We start from the raw sequence: 13117 nt of genomic DNA, 5'->3' as shown, positions 1-13117 counted from the left end.
CTCCTGGAATCCAGTTGTGGAGAGGGAGGAGGGATGAGCAAAGGAGCCAAGATGGTGCTTCAGAAACCCGCCGAAACAGTTGACCTGACCTAGTAAGAGCATGGAGACCCTAGTCATAAAGCTGGGGAAACAGCATTGGACTGACCCAAGACCTCTGAATGTGAATGCCAGCTAGGAGGCCAAGACAGTCTATGGGATCTCTAACAGTGGAGCCAGTCTTTATTCCTAGAGCACAAATGGACTTTGCAAGCCCATTCCCTATGGAGGGATACTATTGCATCCCAGATACAGCAAGGAGGGCCTAGACCCTCCCCCAAATTATATGACAGACTGTGAAGGTCCCTGGTAATGGGCCTCATTATCCCTGGGGAGGAGGTGGGGGATGGGTTGGGGGGGCTGGTGGGGAACCTGGGAAGATGGGAGGGCAAGGGAATGGGGGGATGGATATGTAAATATGAGTAGGAATTAAAGAATTTAAATAAAAAGTCCTATAAGATGAATACATTTTGTGATCATTAGATATTAAATACAATAAAAAGATTTTTAAAAATAAAAATACTGTTAGTATAAAACAAATCCTTTTTATTTTATGAATAATGTGGCTACTAGAAAATGCTAGATTCCATATGTGGCTAGTCAATGCCTGTTCTGAACAGCTTTTCTAAATAGGCAACATCTCTGTCATTGTCCCATTCCCTTGGGGTAATACCTGTTCTTGTTCCCAAAAGTAACGGCAGCTTGGTGACAAGTCCAAATGTTAAAATAACAGAGACACTTGAATTTTTATGGCTTTTAATTGCATGAATCAATTCTATGCCATTAAAATGTTTCAGTTTTTCTCTTGTTAATCACCTACTGATTACGTAGTGACTGTGGTGATTTCACTCCAAACTCTGAAGTTGACAGCAAGTCCTACTGCTCCAGCAGTTAACCTCTGTGATGACTAAGTTAAAAGACAGGGGTGAAAAGTCTGGGAGACACTGTGTTACGATAAATCTTTCCGCCAAAAGCTGCCTGAGCCCCACTGCCATATGTGAGCTTTACACCAGCCACCTGCCTGAGTTAGGCCCAAATGAATACACAGAAAGTTCCATTAGGTACAATGCTGCTTGGCCAATGACTAGGACTTCTCATCTGCTAGCTCAGTCTTAACTATCATAAATCTATATATTTTATAAGACTTATCTTATCAGACGCCTTATTGGCGTCCCTCCTTGCCGGTGGATCACATTGTGCCGCTGGAGCAGGAGCGGAGGGGAAAAGAGAGCGGCACTTCCTTTTTCCTCTTCTTAAATATGAGTCTCCTTGCTATGTCACTTCCTGTCTGGAACACCACTTCTCTACTACATTTCCCAGAATCCTCTTTGACTCCTAGTTCCGTCTAACTTGCTGTCTCATTGGCCAAATAGTATTTTATTCAACAATCAATAAGATAAACATACACAGAAGTACTTTCCCCATCAACACTGAGTCTTCTATATGTGACAGAGAAGCCACACCATGAAATCTCAACAATATGGTAACCTAAACAAGAGAACACAAGTTTAAATCTCAGTGTGGATAGAGGAAATGGCACAAAACCCCACCCAGAGATGAGAGAGATACAGACAATGAATACTGAGACAGGGAAATTCAGCCTTCCCCAGTGATGAATATGAACCTCCTGATAGGCTATCCGATGTCAAACATATATGCAAGGAAGGGACACTAAGTGGACTCAGAAAGCTGTATTTACATATACATATGTGTGTCCACAATCATAATTTAAAAATAAGAGTCCTGAAGGAGAGAGTTGGGGAAAGGTGGGCATGGGAGAAGTTAGAGGGGTGAGATATAGGTGGAAATGATGGAAATACAATACTTGTGTATGAAATTTCAAAAAATAAAAATACCCAAAGAAAGAAACAGGCACTGTGAGTTGCAGCTTATGGTGATTTTATTTAGTAAATAAAAGTATCAGATGCCCACATCAAACTAAATTGTAGATAAATTGTGAATGCTTTTGTACAATATAGATGTCCTGTTTATATAAGTTAGTTGTTTTGTGTGTGTTGGGGGGGTGCCCAGATGTCACTGAACATACCACTTTTGGCCAAGATTTACCCTGACAAGTGTGGTTTCTATATCTATTTTCCTGATTTGTAAAGAATCAGGATGATCGATTAATGTATTGGGGCAAAGGTATAGTTATCAATAACTTCCAGGCAAGAGGGCTCTCGTTTTCTATTATGCTCATCTTTAAATTGCAAACAATTCCTGTGAAAATCCAATTTTTCTCTTGCACTGTTTTCAGGGATTTGGTGGTATTATCAGCTCATGTTTCAAAAATTAGGCTTTTGCACTGCTGCTCTTATCTCTGTACTGGTGCTTTCTGTCACCCACTGCATTTGTTACCCTCAAAGCTAATGAAAAAGGAAAATCAATTTAATTAATATTGAAACTATTGAACAAAAGTTTGCTGTAAGATTGCTGGCTTCCGAATGAGAAACATTGGCTGGTGGAGTGAAGGGCAAGATAACATCACACCATCCGGTGATCTGTGATCCCAGACTCCTTCATGCTGAACCCAAACTACTGTCTGGTATCACTGTGCCATTTGAGATTCCACACTATCCAAGCTAATGGTGCCGGATAATGACACACATGGAAAACTCATAAAAATCCAAGTTTTTTTTCATTTGCTATGTATTGCTTAGACATGAACTGGCAAGCCCTAAGCACAATCATTGAGGAAAGGATGAAGCAATAAAGTCTCTCTCTTCTGAGCAATAATGAGAACTGCATGGACCTGCATTCTGGTATTTCTCTGTTTAGGTATGCCATGACACTTTACATTCTTCATTTCTTCTCTCATTGTCACTCTGAAAGAGTAAGATTCTGTTGTCCTTCACTTTAAAGGTATAAAAAAGATGGAGCTGTTTACAAATTCAGTATACCAAACATGAAAGTTGTCTCACTTAACTAGGTTGGATGAAATCCCTTATGATTTGCTTTCATAAGATTTTAGGCTGCCAGATTCCAGATAGGAGACTGAGAATATGCATTCAAGTCTCATTACCTAAAGCAATCGAATGTGCAGAAATACAAAAACGAAGAATTGCCCAGCATTTAAAATAACAGGGATAGTGAGGTAGCTCAAAAGTTAAAGGTACTTGCTGTACAAGCCTAATGACCTTAGCTAAATCCCCAGTATCATAGTACAAGGGAAGATGGAAGACGTGACATGTGAGTTCATGGATGCAGACGGACACACACATACACTCAAACACATGCACATACACACAAAAACAAGAAAATAAATAAATTTAAACAGCAGGGTCACCAGCAAGTGTTGGACTAAAAGATATTTTGAGGGGAGGCAATGTGGCTGAGAGATTTTGTTTCACCCTAAGAGTAAAATAGAAAACATCCCTTCTACTGCAAACACATTGAAGAGTTTCAGGTTTTAGCTTGAAAAGGAAAAATTAGTTTTATTCAATGGAGTCTCATTGAGTAAGTGTATAAACCACAGTTAAGGCCAGGATCCAAACCCAGTGGTAGATGCCCAACACAAAACACACTCAGTGAAATTTAGAGTTCTTTTTTCCTCAAAATGCTTTGAGCATATTTTTAACCACCCATGTCTTTTGCTTGTATATTATAGTTTCTTATTTTGTGGTTTTTATCGTGTGTGTGTGTGTGTGTGTGTGTGTGTGTGTGTGTGTGTGTGTGTGTGTTTGCAACTCTGTGTCTTAGTGTTTCTATGCTTTTTCTTTGGATCATTTGTCTGCTTGTTTATTTTGTGCTATTCTGGTTTGTTTTCATTTTATTATTACTTAGATTCCTGTTTGTATTCTAATGAGATAGAAGAAGAAAGGGTGTGGATTTGGGACATTGGGAAAGTGGGGAAGACCTGAAACTAGTTGGGGGAGAGTAAACCATAATCAAAATATATTGGACTGAAAAAAGAAAACATCTTGGCAAGTAAAAAGGTGTAAAAGTGGTGAGACCAACTGTGTCTACACCCCCAGTTCCAAGCTTCTGGCATCCATAAAGTTCTTGTGTGCTTCCCCATGTTCCACACATTAAGGAGATCATAATTTCCTTTTCATGCTCATATTTTTATATCTTATATTCCCTAGCCATACTTATTAAGGTGACTGTCTTCCTCACTGTAAATGTTGGTCACCTTTATGTGGAAGTATTTGAGGATTTTGCAAAGTTACACTGTTCATTATCTCCACTCCGTGCCATTAAGGCACTTGTGTACTCCTTGTCTTTTTTCTTCTTTTTCAAGATTACTTGGCCTTTCAGGGTCCTTTGAGATTCCACATGTATTTAGGATTATTTTTCTACATCTATGAATAATATTAGTAGTATTTTTAATTTAAAAATTGTATGCATGTGTTTAATATTTTAATCATGTATACCTCCAACTCCCTCACCACCTCCTCCCAGATCCCTCATATTTCTCTCCCAATTTCATACAGTCTTCTAATCCCTCAACACAGTTTGTGGCTTAAAACCTGTTTTGCTTACTGATAATTGCATAGAAATAAATTAAATTCCTCCAGAGTGGCTGAATGTACTTTTCAAAAGAATCAATTATATACTTCCTACAAGTGGCTCTTCTAGTAATTACTGATATTTGTGGGCTTATTAGAACTTATTGCTGTCATTTTGTTTGTGTCACTGTTTTATTGATTTTATTATTATTATCCCTACTTCTTTCCTACCTTTGACATTAGGTTCTTTTTCACTAATGGTATGATTTGACCTATATTTGTGAATTTAAAAGTCTAAGATTCAAAGTCTCTTCTGAGACTCATGCAATCTCTTATCTGTAATACCCTGTGAAAATCAAAATCAAAATCAGATCTCATACTTCCAACATATAACGGCACAAGATATACATTACAATTTCAAATTAAATGGGAAGAGAGCAGAGCAAGGAAATACTGGACAAGACTGAAAACCAGCTGAGCAAACTCCAAATTCTTGCATCTCCATGTCTGAAGTCAAAATGCTCTCCGCATCTCCAACTCCATTTAGCTTTACTGACTTCTTTCTCTTGGGCTGGTTCCACTACCTGTTAGCAGCTCGGGCATCTCTAACATTTGGGGTTCTCCAAGACAACCCAAGCTTCAACTTCACAGCTACACACAATGGCCTCCCTACTAGGCCTACATTCAGGGAGAACCCTGGCACATGCCTGGCCTCAGTGGCTTTATTCCATAACTCCTTTCTTCTATCCTTAACCCTAAAGCCAGAACTATGTGGCTGAAGCTGCCAAGCTCTGCTGGTTTCTGGGACTGGAACATGGACCCCTCCTTCAATTACATCTTCACCATACTTCTTTGACTGCCTGGCTATCCTCAAACTTGCTCTGTAGACCAGGCTGGCCTCAGACTCTGCCTTCCTACTTTGGGGATTAAAGATGTGCCCCACCACATAGGGCTCTAAAAGCTTTTATTTCATTTCTTTCCACAATCTGAAACGTAGCTAGGTGACATCTTGCCCTGAGGTCACAACTCCCTTATTCTATTTCTTAATCTGTTTATCTCCTTGAACACAGGATTTAGCTCCATTCTACTTCCTGGTGCTCTTTTACTCCTCAAAACTTACATTTTTAAAATTTATCCTGCTCAGCTTATTCCTTTTCATTATGAGTCTTCATTAGAGTTACCACTAATACCCACACAACAGAATTTATACTAGGTTGTTTTGAAATGTTTTTCTGCCAACAGAATTAATACAGAACTCTTCACTTTAGCCTCAGGCAGACTCTTCAGACAAGGGCAAAATATCACAAGAATGATCTCTTGGCAACATACTAAAATTCATCTCTCTGAAACCTCTTGAGTGAACCCCCCACATAGTTCAAATAACTCTCATGACCACTGTCTTCAACGTTGATACTAGTGTGGCCCGTTAAGCAGTGCTTAACAAACCCTACTGCTTTCATAACCCAAAGTCCAAATTCCAACAAACACACACGTGATCAGGCTTATCACATCCATTCGTCACTTGTGGTATCAATTTCTGTCTTAGTTTGGGTTTTTATTGCTGTGAAGCAGCACGACGACCTTGGCAAGTCTTACAAAGGAAACATTTAATTGGGGGATGGCTTACAATTTCAGAAGGTAAGTCCATTATCATCATAATGGTATCCTGAGCCTAAAAAATCTCAAAGCCTACCCCCAGAGTGACACACTTCCTCTAACAAGGCCATAGCCACTCCAGCAAAGCCATACATCATAATAGTGCCACTCCCTACAGATTATGGAGGCCAGTTACATTCAAAGTACCACACAGGTTTTTTGTTTATATATTTTGGTTTCTGATTTTATGTCTTTATGGGATTTCTCTGTGTGTGAATGTGAGTGCACAAATGTCTGTATGTGTTTATTGTGCATTTTCTTTGGCACATTTTTGGTTTTGTTTGTTTGTTCATTTTTTTTCCTGTTCTGGTTTCTTTGTTATTATTTCATCTTATTTGATTTTACTGTTTTTAGACACCCATTTGTATTCTAAGAGAGAGAGAAACAGGGTGAGAATTTGGGTGGATGGGAAGGTAGACAGGATCTGGGAGAACCCTGACCAGTATATACTGTAAAAATTTTATTTTCAATTAAAAACTATGTCTGATACAGGAGACAAGGCTCATGATCACAACTGAAAAAAATCGGTGTTAAAAACTTAAAAGCTTTTCATCTACAAGCAAAAATATTACAAGGAAACTTACTTTCCCCACTTTTATTCTACATGGTAAGGAAAATCTTGGTCATAAAAACTAAACAAGAGATAAATAAAAGGCACCCCAAAAAGAGAGAAAACCCTCTAATGGTGACAACATGAATAAGCCTGGAAGACATATAAGGGAAATAAATACCCCAGTTACAAAAAGAAAAATGCTTACATGCACCTACATGTATGAAAAGGTTGAACAGATAAATAAAGGTAGTCATTGCAGATTACTCAGTGGATTATTGGCAGGAAAAGGATACTAAATTTAATTTGATAGTAAAAGTATGTATAAGTAAACAATTGTGTACATGGTTGTTATAAGTTAATATCTACGTATATATACATATTACACTTTATATATTACATTAGCATTTTAAATTAATATGCAAAATAATGTTTTTTCTTACATCTGCTTATTCATTTTTCTATATTGTTCTTGCTAGCCTCCTTCCATCTACCAAATATCCGACTTTCTGTTTTCATACCAAATGAATTCTGTTACCATCTCTTCCTTTTAACTCCTTAACAACTGTTCATGTTTCCTGATCTCACTTCTCAATTCATGAGCAACACACACACACACACACACACACACACACACACACACACACACACACACACACACTCACCTACCCATATATACCAATTTATAATAAATTTAGATTCAACATGTGAGACTATGAGACAAAATGTGGAGTATCTGTCTTCATGTTTAGCATAATGATTTCCATAATATCTACAAAACAACACATTATGCAAGAGAAATAAATACAGATTGCTTGTCAATTTCAAGTTTTTTAATTGTAAGAAACTGCAAAACAGGTTGGGTGTAGTTGGCACAAACCTTTAATCCCAGCACTCCAGAGGCAGAGGTGTGTGTGTGGGGGGAGATGTCTGTGAGTTCAAAGCCAGCCTGGTCTCCAGAGTGAGTTCCAGGGCTGCCTCCAGAGCAATACAGAGAAACCCTGTCTTGAAAAACAAAAAAAAAGGAAAAAGAAAGAAAGAAAGAAAGGAAGGAAGGAAGGAAGGAAGGAAGGAAGGAAGGAAGGAAGGAAAAGAAACTTCAAAACAACTCAAAAGGAGTTCACAATTTCTATGTTAGACAATGATGTAAATATTTGGTGAAAAGTTAACGCAGAGAATGAGCAAAAATGAATGGTAGGGAGAATAAAATTCACTACCTGCAGAAGTTTGTTCTTTGAAAAGGCTACATGATTTGATACAGTGTGGTTTACTGATAGAATGCTATACTATAAAAACGTGAACTCATCCTTCTACCAAAACGTAAATTAGTTTGGCATAACAGTGACCAAATGATGCCACAAGAAAGGGGCTATAGCTGGGTCATGAATGATTCGAACAGAAACAAGTCGGAGCTGGAGACACTCACCTGTGAACAGAAGCCAGTCATAGCTGGAGACACACACACCAATCAGCAATCACTTGGGCGGAGGAGGCAGGCAGATAACAAACTTCATGCCAGCCTGGCCAACACAGAAAGAGACTTGAGAAAGAGATGGAGGAGGGAAAAGAGCAGAAAGGAGAAGAGCAAAAGAGGGGGACATGTGACATGAAAATAAGAGCACAGGGGGACACTATGCAATCTAATGTTGGTGACGCTGAATGTTTTGATTTGGGTGGGGTTTTGAGGAAATGTTGCCCACCAAAAGGAACCCTGAACTATTATATATTTAAGATTTATGAAATCTACTCTGTATGCTCGGTGTTAATCCTGAATTTTTCTGCTATATTTTACATAAATTAGAAAAACAGTTTGGCAGTATGTATTGATTTGCAACAGTAACCACACAAGTGATAATGATGTGATACCTATTGATATCTGATTGTGGAGAAACTTAAGCAGACTCACTAGAAACAGGTGAGACACATTTTGCACTCCACTCATGCCTTTACCACAATGATGGCAGATATTCAAGAAAACAAAACCAAAGCCATTAAAATGAATTAACTAGCTGGGCATTGGTGGTGCACGCCTTTAATCCCAGCACTCGGGAGGCAGAGGCAGGCGGATCTCAGTGAATTCGAGGCCAGCCTGGTCTCCAGAGCGAGTGCCAGGACAGCCTCCAAAGCTACACAGAGAAACCCTGTCTTTAAAAGCCAAAAAAATAAAAATAAAAATAAAATGAATTAACCAGACTTATTTATGAACAGGATTAAAATTCAAGAACATAATTTTGAGTTCAATTCGTGGCACTTCTACTAACATAATTTACAAAATGTTAAAGACAATATTCAGTAATATATACATATATGTATATGGAGATGGGTGTATATATGTATAGGAAATCTATAAAATAATAGGCTCTGAGAATATACAACAAACTCATGATGGCAATAGTATCATTGCTGCTGATATCTGATAGGGTCTTTCTTTTTAGTACAGTTATGTTACCTATATGATACCCTCAAAACCATGAAAAATATCTAAAACACAAAAAAAACTATTTTTAAGGGCTGTTGTATGGGTATCTGATTTATCATTCTATGTAGTTATCAGTGTTTTTAACTTCTCAAAATCAGAAAATGGAATGGATGATGATGAGAGCAAGTTGAATTAAGGTTGAAACAGGTGGGGAAGCCCTCAGGCTAGAATATGTTTATGAGTATGCTTCAGAGAAATAGAAACCAGCTTAGCATTAGGGATTCTGGAAAGACTTGTGGCTCTGTGCACACTGGGAAAGCTATCAGCATTTGCTCTCAGGTAAGAACAGAAGGAAGTGTTTACAGAAAGCTGAAGTTGAAACCCTACAGGGGGTTTCTACAACTTTAGCATGCATCAAAGTCAGCTGAAGTGGTTGTAAAAAACACTCTGAGCCTTACTTGGGAACCTGTGAGAAATATATTTTTTATAAGGCAAGTTCTTGCTATACCCAAGGCTGCCTTGGACTTGTATAAACCAGGAAAGCTTTGAACTCATGACAAGGTCTCTGGTTTCAACCTGCCAAAAAGTTATAAATGGTGTGTACCATCACAACCACTAACTTCTACTGCAAATGATTTATCATTTCAAATGGCATTAATAACAATTGTGATTCATGGGACTAGATCAAAATATCAACATTATAAAATAAAAGAAAAACAATGATATTGACATTCAATATCTGTTTTGGTCTCCATGGTTACTAGGCACATGTGCATAGACATGCATGCAGGCAAAACACTTATACACATACAATAAAAATCAAGAATTAAAAAAAAATTGAGTCCAAGTACTTTGTATTGATACCCTGACTGAAAGAAGGCAAAGAACACTTTTCTCAATTGAGGACTGTGCAAGGATAAGTTCTTACCAGGGGATCAAAGAAAGAGTTGCCTGCAGGTCCTCTTGATAAAATGTGATAAATGGTATTTTACCTGTGCAATAGCCCCCAAATCTGTATCTCTAGTCCAATCATTAGCAAAACAGGAAGAAAAACACAACAAAAGAATATTCTACAGGACCTCACAAAAACTGTTAAATTGTTGTGTCCTTAGAAAAACAATGGTCATAACAAATTAACTATATAGCAGAATCATACATTGGGAACAGGATTAAAAAAACCCACAGGTTAAAAAAAAATGACGACATTGGTTAATTCTGGCAAATGCGTAGAACTGATATATGATATTTTATAACAGGCAAGACTGAGTGTGAGCTTTATCAGTATTCTCTGTACTTTTTTCATCTTTTGGGTAAATTTCAATTATTCTAAAATTAACAGTTCATCTGAAAATAAGTTTAGAGTTTAATTCTTGGTTTCTCCCTATTTTTAGGGCCTAATTGCAAGGTTTTGTGGAGAATGAACAATTTCTAAACATGAGCTTTTCTGTTTAGAAATTTGCTCACTAATGTTTCAATTAAAGAACAGCAGTTGCTTCCCCAAGTCTGATTGTTCAGATCCCACAGAGACTAAAATAGATAAAGGGGGGTTGTGCGTGTTCTGATGGTGGAGCCTAAAAACAGCATGGTTTCTCATTTATGTATTGTAGAAAATGGTAGACAGAAAGTATTCACTTGGTAGCCACTTTGCTATTAATATTGAATTACAAATAATTTGGGTATTTCAAGTGTATGCATTCATTGTGTCTTAGCACTCTACTTGATGCACTAGGAGGTAAAACTCTTCAGGTGTATGTTGGGCAGAAATTACTCTGGACATGAAAAAATCATTAACTGAACTGAACTTGCCTTCTCAAGACAGGAGACACACAGAGGGAAAGACAGAATTTCCATTGAGAAGATGAGCTCTTTCAAGTTTCACAGATGAATTATTCAGATATTATTCACTTCATTCATTTCTTGGCAGATGTGATGATTCTTAAAGGAAGCGTATAAGTACTCAGAATCATCTGACCAGAAGAGGCTTTAAGTTCAAGTTCATTCAATGTAGATTGCTTAGATACCCTGTAATAGACTAGAATTGGATCAGAAAGACACCAACGACTGGATTTCCTTCTTTGACCACTGCAAGCCTTTCATGAGGACTTCTCTGAGAGGGCCTTCATTCAAAATGGTTGGGAAAGAGGTGGTAAGGAGATCTGAAGAAAGAAATGAAAATGAAGAGATCCCTTGCTTGAAGCTGCTCAAGGCTGAGGCCTGATTTAGCACAAAATTCTGAGCGATTCTTAATTTAGATCTCCTTTACTGTAATCTGCTTGAAGTTTGGCTACTTACTTAAATTAAAGTTCACCAGGAATACATTAAGCTTTATAGCAACCAAAGTTGCTCTTTTCTTTACATCGTGTTGGTGATGGTAATCTTTTCAGTGAAGTAGGGAATGCAAAGTGAAAACTTTCTAGAAATTTAACCATCTAGTGCTCCTGGAGAAAGGAGGTCTAGGACTATGAAATGGAAGTCTTCCCCTCTACATTCTAGCATCTTTGGTATAGGAAAGCACTCTGCACACTATCAAAAAAGAAACAAAAACACCAAGGCAGCCACAAACTTTTTATCTGCAATGGTGTACCACCTGCAAGATATGCTAGGGCAATGGTGGGAGTATCCAACCAATAACTGATTTGACTTAAGGCCCAGTTCGTGTGATCGAATCCATATCTGACACTGCTTGGGTGGCCAAGAACTTGAAACCTGATAGCATAGGGATCTGGAGTGAAAACAAATACTACTGTTCTACTAAGCAGTCATTCTCAGGACCTGTGACCTTTTTGGAAAATTTCTATCTACAAAAATTATTTACATTATAGTTCCTAAAAGTAGCAAAATTACACTTATAATGTAGCAACAAAAATAATTTTATGGTTGGGGGTCAATGCAACCTGAGGAACTGTATTAAAGCGTCATAGCATTAGGAAGGTTGAGAACCGCTGTGCTAAAGGAACATAGGGAAAAAAAGACTCATGATGACATTCAACTGTACTCATAGATCAGTTCAACAATCATCAGAGAAACTTCCTCAAGCAGCAGATGGGAACAATTTTAGAGAACCTCACTTGTGAGGTAATGCAAAGAGTGAAAGACCTTGGAATGATAAGTCCTAATGGGATGTCATCCTCAAATCAGTGCTCAGCAAACACCTTGAAAGAGGAGGAGTGTAATAGCCAGGGGAATGAGGACCTCAAGAAAAAAAGGCCCTCTTTTCATTGGAATTTTCTTTGGGCCCCCAAATAATGACACAGAGACTTATTAATTGTTCTGCCTTAGCTTAGGCTTGTCCCACTAGCTCTTTTAACTTAATTTAACCTGTTTCTATTTTTCCTCATGTTTTTTACCTTTAATTCTCTGTGTCCCACTTTCTTGCTTCCTATGTTTCTGGCTGGCTGAACCCTGGGATCTCCCTGACATCATTTTTTTCTTCCCCAATTCCAAATTCCTCCTCTAACTTACTCTCCCTGCCCAGAAGCTCTACCTATACTGCCTCCCTCAATATTGGAGGCTCACTTTTTTATTAGATCCATCAGGTGACTTAGACAGGCAAGGTAAAACAGCAACACATATTTACATAGTTAAACAAATATTCCTTAACAAAAACAAATACATCTTTACATAATCAAATAAATGCAACATATCTTTGCAAATTAAATATTCCTCTAAATCAACATGAACAAAGTCCATGTGAACTCACAGACACTGAAGAAGCAAGCACAGGGCCTGCTCAGGTCTGCACCAGGTCCTCTGTGTTTACAGTATGCTCTCCAGTGTAGTGTTCTTATGGAACTCCTGAATGTGTGACCAAGTGGGTCTCAGACTCTTGTGAGTTCTCTTGGCCCTTTTTCTTTCTGTTGGTTTGTCTTGTCTAACTTTGATATAACATGATTTTTTCTCTTATTACATTTATTTTTTTATTTTTTGAACAAATGAAGAAAGGAAGGAATGAAAACCAAGTTTCACTAAGATAACTAAAGGTTAACAATAGATCTGTCATTTATACCT

Source organism: Cricetulus griseus, chromosome X (assembly GCF_003668045.3).
Source record: "Cricetulus griseus strain 17A/GY chromosome X, alternate assembly CriGri-PICRH-1.0, whole genome shotgun sequence".
Lineage (NCBI taxonomy): Eukaryota > Metazoa > Chordata > Mammalia > Rodentia > Cricetidae > Cricetulus > Cricetulus griseus.
Note: the sequence above shows the minus strand (reverse complement) of the source record.